Source organism: Oryctolagus cuniculus, chromosome 2 (genome assembly GCF_964237555.1).
Source record: "Oryctolagus cuniculus chromosome 2, mOryCun1.1, whole genome shotgun sequence".
Lineage (NCBI taxonomy): Eukaryota > Metazoa > Chordata > Mammalia > Lagomorpha > Leporidae > Oryctolagus > Oryctolagus cuniculus.
The window spans coordinates 66,904,990-66,922,943 of record NC_091433.1 but is presented as its reverse complement, the minus strand read 5'-3'; the positions used below and the strand labels follow the sequence as shown (position 1 = coordinate 66,922,943).

At 47.9% G+C, this 17,954-nt stretch overlaps 1 long non-coding RNA gene across 1 annotated transcript in view; it reads left to right on the top strand.

Annotated features, from left to right (window-relative positions):
- Nucleotides 1–742: 742 nt before the first annotated feature.
- The window catches only part of LOC127487457 (uncharacterized), a 43,946-nt gene continuing 26,734 nt past the window's right edge, over nt 743–17,954 (top strand). Inside the window, exon 1 of the long non-coding RNA XR_007914283.2 lies at nt 743–842. This is a non-coding gene — a long non-coding RNA (uncharacterized lncRNA). The remainder of the gene's footprint in view (nt 843–17,954) is intronic.

Sequence of the window (17,954 nt, the reverse complement as noted above, 5' to 3'; positions counted from 1 at the left end):
TGTGTAGACTTCTCAGCAGAACAAGGCTGGTGCCCCAAACTCCCTCATGCAGCACCCCTGGAATCCCTGGAAACACTGCTCTGGTCTCTGTCCCCATAGGTTCACCTTTTCCAGAATGTCATGTGAATGAACTCATCCAGAATTAGCTTGTGTGCCTAGCTTCTTTCCCTTTGCATCATATATGTGAGATCCATTCACGTTATTGTGTGTGTCATATGAAGAGCACCTCACAAAGTCTGTGGAAGATGGAGTTAAAAAGTAATCTTATTTTGGTGCCAAAACAATCTGAAACCCATGCATAAAAGGGAGTCTTCAAAACTTTACCGAAAATGCAACTATTACAAAACCGTGCATGGATTTCAAAGAACTTTTACACCAAAGGAGACTTGTCTTTGAATTCCATTTTCCACAAACTCTTTGATGTACCCTCTTGTATGTGTGTGTATGCATGTGTGTTTGATTATGTGCATGTACATCTATGCCACATGTCATTTATGATATATATAAAATGTTACTTTTTGAAGTAATTAGAGTGACAGAAAGTTGCAAAGATAGTAGCAAGTGGTCCCTTGCACCCTGCAGCCCGTTCCCTCCAACGGTTGTGTCTTACATAATAGTGTGACATCAAAAGCAGGATGTTGACCTTGCTGTCATGGTTGCCACTGGAGCACACATAAAGATTCACAGAATCCTAGCTTCAACGGTTCAATAGAGAAAGATTCCGTGACCACAGGATCTGCTTGGCATGCCCCTGACAGTCACCCCCACCTCCTCCCCTCCAGTCCTAACACCTGACAGCACTGAACTTGATCTCCGCAGTCCAGTCCGTTTCAGAATGTTATGTAAGTGGAATCGCACAGTACGTGACCTTTGAGACGCATTGTTCTCACCTGGGGCGATGCCCTTGAGAAGGTGTTGTGTGTACCCACGGCTCATTCCTCAGCGGGGTGCGTCCTGCTGTAGGCTCCAAGCCGGCTTTCACACTCCCCTGCGTGGACATGCTGGTGGTTTCCCACGTGTGGCAGTCACGAATGGGGCGCTAATGTTTATATACAGGTTTTTCGGTGGAGGTGAAGTTTTCATTTCTCTTGGGCAACACCTGGGAGAGGGCTGGCTGCGTCATAAGTAAATATTTATCTCTGAAAGAAGCTGTGGAGCTCTGTTCCAAAGCGGCTGCACCTCTTGTTCCCCTTCAGCAGTGGTGAGCAGTTTTTGGTTTTTTTTTTTTTTTTTGACAGGCAGAGTGGACAGTGAGAGAGAGAGAGACAGAGAGAAAGGTCTTCTTTTGCCGTTGGTTCACCCTCCAATGGCCGCCGCGGCTGGCGCGCTGCGGCCGGCACACCGCGCTGATCCGGTGGCAGGAGCCAGGAGCCAGGTGCTTTTCCTGGTCTCCCATGGGGTGCAGGGCCCAAGCACCTGGGCCATCCTCCACTGCACTCCCTGGCCACAGCAGAGAGCTGGCCTGGAAGAGGGGCAACCGGGACAGAATCCGGCGCCCCAACTTGGACTAGAACCCAGTGTGCCGGCACTGCAAGACGGAGGATTAGCCTAGTGAGCCGCGGCACCGGCCGTGAGCAGTGCTTTGTAAGGTCAGTGTTTCTGTTTCAAGGCGTGGTGATAGGTGTGAAGCTGTAGCTTACTGTTTTAACTTGCGTTTATCCTGATGGATTTGAAAGAAGAAACAAGAAAATGCTACTGGAAGAGGCATTGTTTTGATGTCTCTGCTTCGCATTTGCGTTATCAATAACCAACACATCGAAAAGAGGCTGCAAAGGGTCAGCGGGCCCCACCGCTGCTACAGGAGTCTGGCAACAGCTCATCTAGGTGGTGGTGCGCTCGTGCCTGACAGTTAAGTTAAAAGCAGGTCTTCATCTCTCTTCATGCAGAATGAACATCCCGGAAGCATCGTGTGAATATAATTTTCAGCGCTTAAATTTAATTTCAGGAGCACGGGATGCTTGATGTTTTGAGGAATTTCTGGAGGCATTCATTTGTTAAAAAAAAAAAAAAAAGGAATCCACAGGGTTTAGTGGGAAGAGCGCTGGAGTAGGAACTGGAAGTGCGGTTCTGGATGTGGTTCTGCCCGCGGTGAGCTGGGCGACCTCGAGCTGGGCTCTCTGCCCGCTCAAGGCTTGTGTTTCCTCCGATGGAAAACCAAAGTCTGGACTGCCTTCGGCCGCATTTCCTGGAGTTCAGCCACAGAGTCGTGGATCTACAGGACTGGGCGGCATGGAAGAAGAGAAGCGATCTGTTTAAAGTAGCCTGGGGAATGTTGAGTTGAAGTTCAAGAGGGGATATTTCCCAGAGCCCTTACTTTGCTAACCTATATTATTAATCCCCATGGAAGGGGTTATCATAGCTAGTGTTTTCCAGATTCATTTGTCCACAGAGCTCTTTTTTAAAAAAATTATTATTTATTTGAAAGTCAGTTCCAGATAGAGAGGAAGAGAGGGAGAATGAGAGGGAGAGAGAAAGAGAGATCTTCCTTCCATTGGTTCACTCTCCAGATGGCAGCAACAGCCAGGGTTGGGCCAGGCTGAAGCCAGGAATCTGAAGCTTCATCCGGGTCTCCTATGTGGGTGCCAGGAGCCCAAATACTTGGATGGTCTTCTGTTGCCTTCCCCAGGCCGTTAGCAGAGAGCTGGATTGGAAGTGGAGCTGCCAGGACACAAACTGGCGCCCGCATGGGATGTCAGCAATGCATGTGGCAGCTTTACCGGCTATGCCACAGAGCCAGCCCTATAGAACACTTTGTCACTGATGAATACATGGGGCCTGGATTATTCTTCCCAGTCTTACTTCCAGCATTGCTGGAAGCATTTTTTTTTTTTTTGACAGGCAGAGTTAGACAGTGAGAGAGAGAGAGAGAGAGAGAGAGAGAGAGAGAAAGGTCTTCCTTCTGTTGGTTCACCCCCCAAATGGCTGCTGCAGCCGGCGTACTGCGCCAATCTGAAGCCAGGAGCCAGGTGCTTCTCCTGGTCTCCCGTGCAGGTGCAGGGCCCAAGGACTTGGGCCATCCTCCACTGCCTTCCAAGGCCACAGCAGAGAACTGGACTGGAAGAGGAGCAACCACGGCAGAATCCAGCACCCCAATCGGGACAAGAACCCCGGGTGCCAGTGCTGCAGGTGGAGGATTTAGCCTAGTGAGCTGCGGTGCCGGCCAACTGGAAGTATTTTTAATATCCCTTCCCCACATAACTTTTACCTCTTTGCAGTCTTTTTGTAATAAGCTCCAACATTTCCTTGTTTGGAAAGTATGTATTTCGTACATCAAATATTGGGCAAGCTGACTTTCATAGAGGCATGTATCTGTAGCCAAAATAGTGACAAGCTTGCTTCCAGGCCTCAGTATTTGTGATCAGGCTGGTGTAAACCCATGGAGGGGATTAGCCAGGTCTCAGGAACGTGGTGGGGCAGGGAGAGCTGTGAGGAATGGGGACCCCGGGAGAGGAGCCGGACACAGAAGGTGGCAGTCAGAGCATAAGCGAGGACCGAGGTCCGCAGGAGGAATGAGTGATCCGAAGGTCACAGGCGCTGTCCTGCTGAGCAATCAGGAAGCACACGGCAGATGAATGCAAGTTCTAAGGGCCACATGCCAGATGAGGAATCAGGAACTAAAAACTTTGTAAAAACTAAAGGGTACGCTGGTAATTCCCCCAAGAAGCAGATACCAGACACCACTAACAAAGATCCCTTAATGCTGGAGTAATCCTCTCACTCAGCTACGAGGCCTCCACTTCCTGCTGGGCCAGCAGCCAATCCCTGGGCAAGGCTCCCAGGCCTGCAGGTCGGGGCTAGTAGGCATGAGGTTGCTGTAGGAGCTGTGCTCAGGCACGGGGACAGAGGCGAGAGCTGTCGTGGGTCAGCACCAGGTGGGAACAGTCTCCTCTTGGCCTTGCTGCTACTTCCTCCTCTTCCCGAGTACTGATTGCAAGGGTGTCCTCCCTCCTGGAGTTTTTGCTCTGCTCGTCCAACCTAAAGAGTACGGAATGAAGAGACTGGTTCACTAGAGATGAAACATTGCAGGCAGCCGATGCACTGGAGAGAGAGAGTGGATCAAATGTCAAGAGCTCTAGAATCAGCCCTTAGGGCATTTGGATCTGGCTGAAAAGCCCATAAGAGCATTTCAGGTGTGGAAAGCCAAGATACTGTGGCAAAAAATGACCTACATGAAAGATCTCTGTGAGTGAGATCCCGGTGGGAAGAAGGGGCCATCAAAGAAGGAGGTCCCTTTCTCTGAAGGGAGGAGAGAACTTCCACTTTGATTATGGCCTTGTCTAAATGAGATCGGAGTTGGTGAACTCAAGAGGCTTCCATAGCCTTGGCAGCTCATGACAAGAGCCTCAAGTGATTACTGACATCATAAATAAGAGTGTCAATTGTTAAATCAACATCAGGAGTCACTGTGCACCTGCTCCCCATGTGGGATCTCTGTCCTTAATATGTTGTACCATGAGAATTAACAGTAAAAATAGTCTTCAAACAGTACTTTATAGTTTGTGTGGCTGTGTGGGTGCAATCTGTTGAAATATTTACTTTAGTATATACTAAGTTGATCTTCTGTATATAAAGATAATTAAAAATGAGTCTTAATGAAGAATGGGAAGGGAAAGGGAGTAGAAGGTGCGATGGTTTGGGGATGGGAGGGCAGTATAGGGGAAAGAACCACTATAATCCAAAAGCTGTACCTATGAAATTTATATTTACTAAATAAAACCTTTCTAAAAAAAAGTGTCAAGAGGTCAGGGCTGGCATTTTTATATAGCTAGTTAAGCTGTTGCCTCCAATGCTGGCATCCCATATGGATGCTGGTTCAAGACTCGGCTGCTTCACTTCCTATCCAGCTCCCTGCTAATCTCCTGGGAAAGTAGCAGAGGATGGCTCAAGTGTTTGGGCCCCTGAACCTGTGTGGGAGACCTGGATGAAGCTCCTGGCTTTGGCTGGGCCCAGGCCTGGCCATTGAAGCCATTTGGGGGAATAAAGTAGTAGATGGAAGACCTCTCTCTCTTTCTCTCTTTGTAACTCTGCCTTTCAGAAAATTAAATAAATCTTTTTTTAAAAAAATTATTTATGTTTATTTTTGAAAGAGTTACACAGCGAGAGAAAGACAGGCAGAAAGAGAGAGAGGTCTTCCATCCACTGGTTCAGTCCCTAATTGGCCACAATAGCCAGAGCTGCGCTGATCTGAAGCCAGGAGCCAGGAGCCAGGAGCTTCCCCCAGGTCTTCCCATGTGGGTGCAGAAGCCCAAGCACTTGGGCCACCTTCTACTGCTTTCCCAGGCCATAGCAGAGAGCGGGATCGGAAGTGGAGCAGCCAGGACTTGAACCGGTGCCCATATGGGATGCTGGCACTTCAGGCAGCAGCTCAATCCACTATACCACAGCGCTGGCCCCCAAATAAATCTTTAAAAAAAAAAAAAAAGAGCCAAGAGGTCAAGTTCAACTCTTCGACCTCAGCTGTAAATTTTGGGTTCTTTTTTTGTTATTTTATTTCCTTAAAAATTAAAACAAAAAATTTAATTAAAATATAATAATTACACATATTCATGGAGTACAGTGTGATATTTCAGCACAAGTAAAAACATGCTGTGATTGAATCAGGTGATTAGCAGATCAGTTCCTTATCCTCAAATCAAAAATGTCTTGCAGCTCACAAGCACCAGGATTCTAGTCCCTTCTTCTGGGTTTGGGATGGGATAACCAGACTCCATCCTGAATGAGACAACAGGACGCCTCCCCTCTTCCCCAGTTCAAGGCCGCTGCTGCCTTTCCCTGCCCTTGCCCACATCTGGGAACTTGCACAGTGCAAGGCTTGCAGCCTCCTCCTTGAGTCTGGCAGAGCTGCCAGCGCTCACCAGGGAAGAACCTGGGCAGAGGCAGAGGCAGAGCCGGGGCCAGGCCTGGGGCAGCAGTCTGAGGCCAAGCAGCTCCAAGCTCTGGAGGCAGGGCAGACCAGGCGGCACCGTCAAGAAACCTAGAAATAAGGGTAGAGAGAGTGAACTGAATATGAATAATGGAGAGAGAGAGAGAGAGAGAGAGAGAGAGAAGAAAGAAAAGAGCGGGGAAAAAAGAAAAATAGAGAAAAGAAGGACCTGGGAGCCAGGCAAGGCAGCAGACACAAACAGAAAGGTCCGAGTGAAGTGGTATAAATGCAGACTCCTCGCCCTGCGAAAAGAAAAACTGAGCAAATGAAATGTGAGAGAGATTCTCTGAGCAGAGGACAGCGTGTCAGCCCAGCCGAGCACAGGCGGCAGAAGGGAGGCGCACCTGCAGCTTGGTGGCTGGCAAGGAGCCTTTGCTCTCACTTAAAGAGGATCTGATCAGTTGGCAGCCTGTGATTGGCTGACGCTGGGCTGTTGTGATTGGCTTAGACGCTGCTAGTTGATACAAGACAGACAGGTTTGGTGTTTGCTGATGTCCCACGTTAGAAGGGGAGTCACTGTAAGGAGATTCTCCAACCACTGGGAGGAGGAGAGGGTATTTTGAAATGAAGCTTATACCCAGCCAGAGCAGGTACAGGTCCCATTAACTAGAGGGGTGAACCAGGCTCGTGTTCAGGGTAAGGTCTGAGGAGAACTTATGCGTGGGTAAATTCCAGCCTCCCTGGTTGTGGCAGGGAGTCTGGTTTGAGATGAGACACCACTCTCTTAGCTCTCCTCTCACAGGAGCTGAGCTCTTCCCAGAGCCCTCAGAACCAGCAGAGGCCCCAGGGAAGCACATCAACACGTGGTCAGGGGCCAGCATTGTGGTATGATGGCTTAAGCTGCAGCCTGCAGTGCCGGCATCCCAGATGGCTCTGGTTCAAATCCTGGCTGCTCCACTTCCAATCCAGCTCCCTGTTGATGCACCTTGGAAGGCAGCAAAGGATGTCCCAAATGCTTGGGCCCCTGCACTCACATGGGAGACCAGGAGGAAGCTCCTGGTTCCTGGCTTCAACCAGGCCCAGCCCTGGCTGTTGTGGCCATTTAGGGGGTGAACCAGCAGAAGGAAGACCTTCCTCTATGTATCTTTCCTTCTCTCTCTCTGTAATTCTGCCTTTCAGATAAAGAAAATAAATCTTAAAACAAACACACGGCCCAAGCCCCAAGCTGCAGAATTGGCCTCACTTTGGAAGGCATGGAAGGCAGAGACTCCTTGGGCATCAGAGAAGGGTCTCGAAGCCCCATGAACCTGAGGGCAGAGAGAAGGGTAGAACTGTGGGTAGAGATTCCTCTAGGAGAGGCCAAAGTTCCTTGAAAATGCTGTACTGAATGAGCCAATTTTGGGGTTACTCTAACAAAATCCTAGAAGCAGATTAACTTTATAAGGAAATGAGGTGTCTTTGGGCTCACAGTTCTGGAGAGGTAAACTCCAAGGATCTCATGTAGTGATGGCAGAGGCTTGAGGCTGCACAGAGTATTACATGGCAAGAGACAGGAAGCATCTCTCTCTCTCTCTCTCTCTCTCTCTCTCTCTCTCCTCCCCCCCCCCCATGAAGCTAACAGGCTTCAATCAGCGGGATCCACCCTAGAGACCTAGTGTAATCGAATCACTTCCCTAAGGCCTGACATCTCAGCACCATGATTAGATTACAATTCCACCTGTTAGTGCCATGAGCATAAGGCTCTGGGAACTGAACTCCAGCATGAGCTCCGGCGGACAGATGTCCAAACCGTAGCATGATGACATCACCCGAAGTCAGCAGTCTGTGGTGGCTGATGCTGCATTCGAGGTTTGTCTTTCTCCTCTGGGATGTGAACACTTTTGAATGTTCCTCAATCAATTTCCAACCTGGCATTTCTTTTTCCTTTTTTACTAGTGAGAGAGAGAGAGATTGATTCCCATTCATTGGTTTACTCCCTAAATGCCGGCAATGGCTGGGGCTAGGGCTGGGGCTGGGGCCAGGCCCACAGCCCGGAGTTGGGAACAGAATGGGTGGCAAGAACCAACGACTTGAACCACTTCCTCTGCCTCCCAGAGTGCATGAGCAGGAAGCTGGGGTCCGGAGTCTGAGCCAGAAGTCAAACTCAGGTATTCTGAGGGCTCTAAACTGCTAAGCTAAATGACTGCTCGTAACCTGGCATTTTTAGTAATTAATTCCATTTACAATCAGGCAGCATTTACACCTAAATTAGGGTCCTTGCCTTAATTTAAGCTTACACAATTTTGGTTTATTTTATAAAGTCCCAGTTGGGGCTATTTGATTGCTCCTCCTCAGCCTTTTCCACATGGCAGCATGGAAGTCAAACCCACGAGAGATAGAAGTAGAGGGAGAATTTTGCCTAGAAGTGGAGAGGAAGGCAAACTCATGTTTTCTCCCAGTGACTAAGGCAAAGGCCATGGCATCCCTCGTTTCGTGGGCTCAGGGTCATCGAGAGCTCAGGAGGCCCGTCTGGTTCTAGCCACTGCCAGGGGCATAAATCGAGGTTCTGCCCAGCTCCCAGGTAGCTCCCTTATACAGAGCCCTTCCAGGTTCAAGGAGTTCCCGGGAGGCTGGGACAGGCCCAGTGCAGCCCCCAGCCCTGTGCCCTCATGGGCCACACCGACTTCCTGGTGAAGCCCGCCAGCCAGAGCCTGCCTGGTCTCCAGGGGCTTCTTCCGGGAGGGTACCACTTCAGGCACAGGTTCTAGCATCCTGGGAAAGTGCCTGCTGCAGCTCCGATCACCCACCATGCAAATCAGCGTTCCGAGAAGCCCTGTCTTCAAGACGGATGAGAGCTGGCTCTATTTTAAGACTCTGAGATGTGTCATTTAGTCAAAAGAATATGACACAGATGACTCTTCTCTGGCAACATGATTAAGAACCAGCAGTCAGGGAGACATTTTCAGCTCTTGAGAGATTAATGGATATCGAAGCTAAAAAATAGACATAACTTCCCCATCATCTCGTTGGTGACAGCTTGTGGGCAGACATGACTGCTTTCTGCCACCTCTGTGGACAGATCCCCACCTGTGCGTGAAGCAGGAGCGTGTCTAAGTGCTTCTCCAAGGAGAGTGTGGCACCTCCCTAAGGTACCAGTGACTGGCTCACCTGCCCAGAGCCACGTGTGTTTACTGTTTGCATTTGGTGGCTGATTTTTGTGTGAGCAGAAGAGGGTGGCTGAGTTTTTCATTTCAGCAGCCCCATTTGATCAGGAGTCAGCAAATTTCTTTGGTAAAGAACCAGAAAGTAAATATTTTAGGCCTTGTATACCAAATCATCTTTGTAGATACCACTCAACTTTGCTGTGATAGTGTATGGGAAAGCAGCCCCAGACAATATACAGACAAATGGGCTTGGCTGTGGTTACAATAAAACTTTATTTTAAAAAGGAGGCAGCAGTCTAGATGTAGCCCAAGGCTATAGTTTTCCCCTGGTGTGCTCCTGGAGTCCAAGAGATGAAAAAATCCACCACCCCCCTTTTTGAGCAATGCCTATAAGTATGTGCTTATTCATTCATGTATTCATTCAATAAATACTTATTGCCAGTATTGCCAGGCTCTGTTACATGAGTTTGGAACAACAGAGAAAAAAATACATAAGGATCCCCACCTCATGGAACTTACAATGTGACAGTTATATGTGCAAGGAACAACAAGGAGACCAAGGGCATGAGGGAGAGTGACAAGGAACTGTCGGGTCACATGTGACACAGAAGGTTGAGCCACCGCCTGCAGTGCCAGCATCCTGTATCAGAGCGCCGGTTGGTGTCTCCGCTTCTCCACGCCCGTTCCTGCTCCCTGTTAATGCTCTTGGGAAGGCAGCAGAGGAAAGCCCAAGTGCTCGGGCCTCTGCTCCTAAGGTGGGAGCCCTGGATGGAGTTCCAGGCCCCTGGCTTCCTCCTGACCCAGCCCTGGCAGTTGTGGCCATTTGGGAGTGAACCAGTGGATGGATAATTTCTCTCTCTCTTTCTCTCTCTCTCTCTCTTTCCAGGGATACAAAGGAATATCTCATATGACAAATATCAGTACATCAGGAGGACAATAAACAACCTGAGTATGTTGCAATCTAACGAGAGTTCCAAAATGCAGGGAGCAAAAATTGATGCAACTGAAAGGGCAAATAAGCAAATCCTCAATCATAGCCAGGCATTTCAACATCGTTCTTAATAACATTAGAACAAATAGATGGAAAATCAGTAAGGACGTAGCAGACTTGAACAATGCTATCGACTAACTTGTCTGTCTTTCTTTCTTTCTTTCTTTTTTTTTTTTTTTTTTTTTGACAGACAGAGTGGATAGTGAGAGAGAGAGACAGAGAGAAAGGCCTTCCTTTGCCGTTGGTTCACCCTCCAATGGCCGCAACGGCCGGCGCACTGTGGCCGGCGCACCGCACTGATCTGAAGGCAGGAGCCAGGTACTTCTCCTGGTCTCCCATGGGGTGCAGGGCCCAAGCACTTGGGCCATCCTCCACTGCACTCCCTGGCCACAGCAGAGAGCTGGCTTGGAAGAGGGGCAACCGGGAAAGAATCCGGTGCCCCGACCAGGACTAGAACCCGGTGTGCCGGCGCCGCTAGGCGGAGGATTAGCCTGTTGGGCCGCGGCACCAGCCAACTAACTTGTCTTAATTGACATTCAGAGAACATCGCCCAAATAACAGCAGAAAATAATCCTTTCCATAGTACCTTTAATATTCATTAAGCACACTTAATATGCATTAAGTATGCTGGGCCATACACAAGTCTCTATAAATTTAAAAGAATTGAAATTATACAATTTCTCCAAACAAATATATGGATGCAAATTAGAAATTAGTAATAAAAGTTAGATAGGAAATCCCTAAATACTTGAAAATAAAATAATTCACTCCCAAATAATCCAAGTGCCCAAGGAAGAGTCACAATATCATTTTTAAACAATTTGAATGTTACCTAAAAGCACTACATGCTGCTGGCATTGTGGTGCAGCATGTTAAGCCACCACCTGCAATGGCCGCACCCGTACAGGCACTAGTTCAAGTCCTAGCTGCTCCACTTCTGATCCAGCTTCCTGCTAAAGCACCTGCAAAAGTAATGGAAGATGGCCCAAGTGCCTAGGCCCCTCCCTGCAGTCATGTGGGAGAACCACATGGAATTCCAGGCTCCTGGCAAATAAACCAAAATTATAGGTTAGAGAATATACAAAAATTTTCAATGGAAAAATGATAGAAAAAAAATCAGTGAAACAAGAAACTGGTTCTAGATTAAAAAAAAAAAAAAAAAAAAGGCATGCACCACCAGAGGATGTGGGTTCAGAAGCCATGCATGGGTGGTGGTATTAGTATGAATAGGTGGAAGTTCTTTTCTGGATGCCTGAATATTGAAAGTGAAATAGGGGGGCCAGCGCTGTGGCATAGTGGGTAAAGCCATGGCCTTCAGTGCTGGTAATATGGGCGCTGGTTCAAGTCCTGGCTGCTCCACTTCTGATCCAGCTCTCTCCTATGGCCTGGGAAAGCAGTAGAAGATGGCTCAAGTCTTTGGGCCCCTGCGCCCATGTGGGAGACCTGGTAGAAGCTCCTGGCTCCTGGTTTCAGATCGGCACAGCTCCGGCCATTGCAGCCATTTGGGGAGTGAACCAGTGGATGGAAGATTTCTCTCTCTCTCTCTCTCTCTCTCTCTCTCTGCTTCTCTGCCTCTACCTCTTTGTAACTCTGCCTTTCAAATAAATAAATCTTTAAGGGAAAAAAAAGTGACCCAGAAAGCAAGATGAACAACTCAAAGTGGACCTAGGAGAGGAGGCACCGGGAGGTGGAGGGAAAGGGGTCTCTAGGATCATGGAAGAGAAAGCCATCTCAGGTCATGTCACAGCCTGGTAGCAACGAGGCTCCCTTGATGTCAAGACTATGGTCACATCTACTATTTAATTGTGTTTAATAGCACCCTTGTGAATTATGGGTAGAGCAGGTGTTACCCCATTTTACAGATGAAGAAACCAAAGCACCAACAAGCTAAACGGCTGGCCCAAGGTCATGACATGTGCTGGTGGCAAGTTCAGGTCCAGAGTCCGGCTGCAGGCTCAGTACGTGGCCAGCTCCTGGCAGGCATCTCTCGTTAGGAGGAGAGGTCAGAGAATTGGGGAAATCTTCATTTGCCTTTAGGCAGTTGGTAATTCCTCCTCCAATGCTTGATAATTATATATTTTTAAAAAAGATTTATTTATTTATTTGAAAGGCAGAGTTACAGAGAGGCAGAGGCAGAGAGAGAGAAGTCTTCCATCCACTGCTTCACTCCCCAGATGGCTGCAACGGCTGGAGCTTCTTCCAGGTCTTCTGCATGGGTGCAGGGGCCCATGCACTTGGGCCATCTTCCACTGCTTTCCCAGGCCATAGCAGAGAACTGGATTGGAAGTGGAGCAGCCAGGACTTGAACCGGCACCCATATGGGATGCCGGCACTGCAGGTGGTGGCTTTACCTGCTACGCCACAGCATTAGCCCTGATAATTATATTTTAAAGCTGTTTTTTAAGTGGAACTTCTAAATAAAATTCAGACCGCTACTTCAAATTTCTTAAGACTTCCTCCTGGAATGAAGATTTTTCATTTTGCTAATTTGAGAGACTGTGAGGTTTATCATTGGATATGTGATGTGCAGAGACAGGTCAAGCTTGGTTGTGTTATTGTATAACTCTGTGACTTTGATAACTACACCTGCCATTGATAAACTTCAAACAGTATATCTCACTATGAAAGGAGCCAAGAGCCGCCATAAAAAAGGCCTTAATAAAACAGTCCTGGGAAATGGGGAGTAAACTAAGTTCACAGAGAAAGCAGATAGCTACTACCCAGAGATAAGGGCTACTACCCAGAGATAAGGGCGACAGAACATCCTGGTATGCACATAAGCCCCCTCCCCTGTGCTTGTTAAAGCTTAACAAAGAAACCGCGAGGCACGTAGGGCACGTAGCCACCCCTTTCTGCTCTTCAAGGACCCCCTCCCCTTGTCCAAGCTTAGACACGCAGGGCACGTAGTCCCCCGTTTCTCCTCCTCCTCGACGACCTCCTCCCCTTGTAGTTGCCCAATAAACTTACGCCACCCTATAGTATGTTAATTTTGTGGTTTTGCCCTTTAAAAACTGTGTAAAATGATTGTTCGGGGCTCCTCTCGCTTGCTTGCTGCTTGCAGCAGTAGAGGGCCCATTTGCGCAAATGAAATAAAATTACCTCCTGTTCTATTGCATCATCTGGTCTGGAGTCTGTGTTTCTGGGGTCGTCACAAGAGGACACCACTTTTGGGGTCCTACAACTAGAATCCTGGGGAAACCCGTTTTTCATTTGTTTGCTTAAAAAACAAAAGTTAAGTGAGCCGCGGTGCCGGCCTCCATCATTCTTAATAGCAGCTGAAAGTACAAAATAAAAATTATGTTCATATTTACTTTTAGAAGCAATGTTTTATCAGTTGCTGGATCTAATTTGTAATGATTCACAAGGATGGATAGGTATTTAAAAAGTAACAAAAACAAATGATTTACATCCTTAGGAAGGAATTGACAAAATAGGAAATGGATCTTATTGTTGATTAATTCAACTAATACCTGTTGACTTCCTCCTAGGTACTAGGGACTGTTCTGGGCATTGAAGGTAGAAGAGTCAATCAAAAATTCTTTCTCTGATGGTCTTGTATGAGAGTAGGTCAATGTTAAGTGAACAACTAAGTAAAAATTGATGATAAGTGCAAAAAAAAAAATGTAAAGAAGATAAGAATGATTTTGGTGTAAGGCCCAGTACTATGTGATGCCTTTACCTCTGGTGAAATTAAGATGAGCTTGAATGACCAAACTGCATGTTCTCCACCCCACTCTGCTGCCATGGTTAAGGCCTCCCAGCCCCACAACCCCCCTCATCCGGGAGGCCAGGTGCAGTGCCTGCTGGTGCCTGAGGAGTGCCCTTCAGTTAAAAAGGCCAATCGCATCCTCCTCTAGATACCAGGGGCCACCCCATCCTCCTGTCATTCCCTTAGTCCCTGGTTCTTCACTCTGTTCTGAGTGCAACCCACATGAGACGTGTGGTGTTCTCCCCAACACTGTGAGTTATGTGACTAAGAAATTGCTGCCAAGTTCACCCACCAATGTCACCTGTTATTTGTTCAGCTATCCCCATGGCCCCAGGGCGAAGCCATCAAAACAGAGAGGAAGCACAGAGTTTCTGTTAAGGATGAAAACATTCTGGAAGGGGAAGGAAGTGATGTTTATACAACACTGCTCGTGTGCTTAATGCCACTGATTTGCAGTTGGACATGGTTCGAATGGTAAAAATTTTGTTCCATGGATTTTGCCACAATAAAAATATCCTTAAAAAGGCAGTGATGAAGGGTGAGAGTAGACTTTTGAATTGCATGGCAAGGGGAGACTTTCGGCAGTGCCGTTTGCACACTCATCTGAAGAGGGAGCAGGACATTTGGGTATCTGTGGCGAGTAAGTTCCAGATGAAGGCAAGAGCAGGGGGAAGACCGAAGCCACGAGTGTCGCTGGAACAGCAAGGAGGACTGCGAAGGCACAGGCCTGGGGGAGAGGAGGTTTGCTCAGAGAAGTCACAGGGGGCCAGAATGTGTCCCTGGAAAGCCCACTGCGCCTTGGTGAGTAACGACTTTGGCTTTGCTGGGCTGAGGCCTGAGCACAGATGTGGCCTGGTCCGACTCTGGTACTCACAGATGGCTCAGGCTGCTGTGTTGGGTGTAGACTGTAGAGGGCAAGAGTGTATGTGGCTCCAGTTAGAGGCTTTCACAAAGTCCCGGTGAGGGTGGATGCTGCTGCACAGTTTAAAGAAATGACAAGATTTGCTGCCAACCTGGATATTTGAAATGAGAGGAAGAGCAAAGAGGCTGAGTTGCCCTTGGTAGAAGCAGGACGGCAACAAGGGGAGCAGTCGGTAGAGGAGAACAGGACTTCTGCTGCATTCCAGTTGCTAGAGGTGGGTCACGGAGTCCAGCCACAGTCAGGGGGAAGGGAATTAAGTTCCACCTCTTCAAGGGAAAGTTAGCAATAAAGTTAGAGACCCATGTTTTTAAACCACTGCAACATAGGAAATAACATAATCAAAAACAGATTAGTAGTTTTCATAATAAACTTGAGAATGAGATACCACTAATGCTCTGCTGAGACCACCTGACCACAGGTGGAGTGAACACATTAACCACAGAGACAAGTTGGGGGTTAACACTGTGTGCACCATTACTCCTCCAACGGGCAACATTGGAAAGATATGCATAAAAGGAGAGCTGTAAAAGTGGCCTGAAAGTGTTTGTGTGTGTTCCTGCCAGACACATGTTGTGGTAAAGAAACCACTTTAAGATCACATGTGAGTTTGGAACTCTCTAGAACAGTCCATAGTATCTCTGAGTCCATGATGAGAGAGATGAAGCACTGTGGCAGGAAGCCTCCTACGACAAACTCAACATGGACTGAAAGTTGGATTTCAAGTTCTTCTGTATCTCCAATTCTTTTTCATGTTTTACTTTCTGATTTGTGTCTTCAGGTAGCTACTGCTTAGAATTAAAAAAAAAAAAAGTGTGGTTGATATACAGAGCATTCAAAGGAAGATGGAATAGAAGAAAAATCCCTATTTTCTATGGGGACAGAATTATGTTATCTCCAAGGCTAGAGAGTAGATCAACATCTCCAACCGTAACACTGACCAAGACTACCGCCACCATTTATTGATGATAAGCCATGGGCCAGGCTATCCTATTTGCCTTAAAACGTGTATGGGCAGTTACAACCGAATACCATAAAGCGGGTGTCTTACAAGCAGCAACAATTCCTCTCTCACAGTTCTGGAGGATGGGAAATGCAAGGTGCAGGCGCTGGAGGCCTCAGTGTCTGGTGGCAGCCCACTTCCTGGTGCACAGTGGCACTCTCCAGCTGTGTCCCCACACAGTGAAAGAGCCAAAAGGTCTCTGAGGGCCTCTTTGAGGAAGGCACCAACCCCGAGGCCTCTGCTCCCATGACCCAGTTGCCTCCCAAGGGCACCACCTCCCAACATCACTGAATGGGGGACCGGGATTTCAACATAGGAATTTTGATGGGGTCACAGCCTGCTCTATACTGTTCTGCGCTATTCTTTTAGTCTGTGTATTGTACATGCAAAACTAACTTTATTCTTCATGTCATTACTATAGGGCGAATAGTCACATCGCTTTACATTAGGGAATCTGAAGCTTTGAGGACCGAAGTGATTTGCCTAAGATCGCATAACCAATAGTAGCATATTACCGTGAAAAAAAAAAAATGCTGGGATGGAAATGCAGAGGCCCTGGCTCGGGTCTAGCTCTGCCAGTAATGCAGTATCAGTTGGTCTAATTTAATTCAGTTCCCAGATCCAGTCCAGTTCTAAAATTCTAAGTATTTGTTTGCCCAGGTGCCAATCATGAGGCAGGGCTGAAGTAGGATGTGGCATGTCTCAAGTGGACTACTAACTTGATGTCTCGTCAAATACATGTTCTCCAAGGGGCTTCTCAACACTGCTGGTGACTCCTGGACACTGCCTGCCTGGGAGAAGGAGGGAGGAAAACCAGGCTGGGGCCAGTGTCAGCCTCCCCTGCTCACACCCAGACGCCTTAGCTCACCGAGCCCACCCTCAGGGACAGGCATGTCAGCAGCACCCTTGGGTGGCCTTCCTTCCCCCAGCCGATCTGTCACAGAAACTGTGACGATCACAGACCATCCAAGGAGTCTAAGCAATACTTGTCACCAATCCTGTTACATTCTACAGTGTTTTAGCACCGTGGGGTTCAAGAAAAAACTTTCAAAAATTATTCATTTTCACTTCTATTTGAAAGGCAGAGAGAGATAGGGAGAGGGAGAGGCAGAGAGAGAGGGAGAGATGGAGAGAGATCTTTTATCCTTTGGATCACTTCCTGAAATGTCCATAAAAGCCAGGCTGACCAAGACCTCAATCTGGTCTCCTGCATGAGTGACAAGGACCCAGATACTTGAGCCATCACCTATTTCCTCCCACGGTGCACGGTAACAGGAAGCTAGATCAGAAACGGAGACGCTGGGACTCAACCTAGGCACTCTGATGTAGGATGCAAGTGGCACCAGCAGCAACTTAGTTGCTGTACCAAAAGCCCGCCCCAGGAAACAGGTTGTACACATTGGCCCCCCTCCTACCACCTTTTGAGGAAATTCCATAAACTGGGTTTCACAACGGTAGATGGTGTTCCCTACTCATTAGTGATGCAGTCAGCACGTGTGTGAGAAGTGTGACCTCACTAAGATCTACAGTCGGCCGTAAAGCAGTGCTCCCCAGGGTACAGTCTGTGGATCGCAGCATCGGAGCCAGCAGCACCCCAGACCCCCGGAATCAGCAGTTCTAGGGAGGGAGTGATACTTATGTCCCCCGACTGGAGATCTTGTAAGGGATCAGACATGAGATGACATGAGCTCTCTGTCCTTGAGGAGATAAAACTTGGCCACCCTGTAGCTGCGGACAGATCCTCAATCAGTAATGGTATTGATTATGGAAAGTGTGCTTTTGCATTTCAAGTTTGTTAATTGACATAACATTGTATATGTTTATCTTGTACAACATTGTGTTTTGAAGTATATGTAAGCAGTTTTTAGAGTTTTCCTTTATTGAATAAATGGTTTCTTTAAGGTTTATCTTATTTCTTTGAAAGGTAGAATTACACAGAGAGAGAACCATTGCTGGTTCATTCTCCAAATGGCTGCAATGGTTGGGGCTGAGCCAGGCCAAAGCCAGAAGCCAGGCGCTTCATTCAGGTCTCTCACATGAGTGCAGGGGCCCAAGCACTTGGGCCATCCTCCACTGCTTTCCCAGGCCATTAGCAGGGAGCTGGATCTGAGGTGGAGCAGCCGGGAGTTGAACAGGGGCCCATAAGGGATGCCAGCGCTGCAGGCAACAACTTAACTCACAGTGCCACCACCCCGACCCCTATGTTTAGTTTTGAAGTAGTTTCCTAACCTTAGAAGGAATAGTGAGGGATGTCAGAGTTCTCACTGACACTAACTCATTGAGAATAGGATTCCTGCTAAGGAGACAGGAAATTTAACGAACTTGT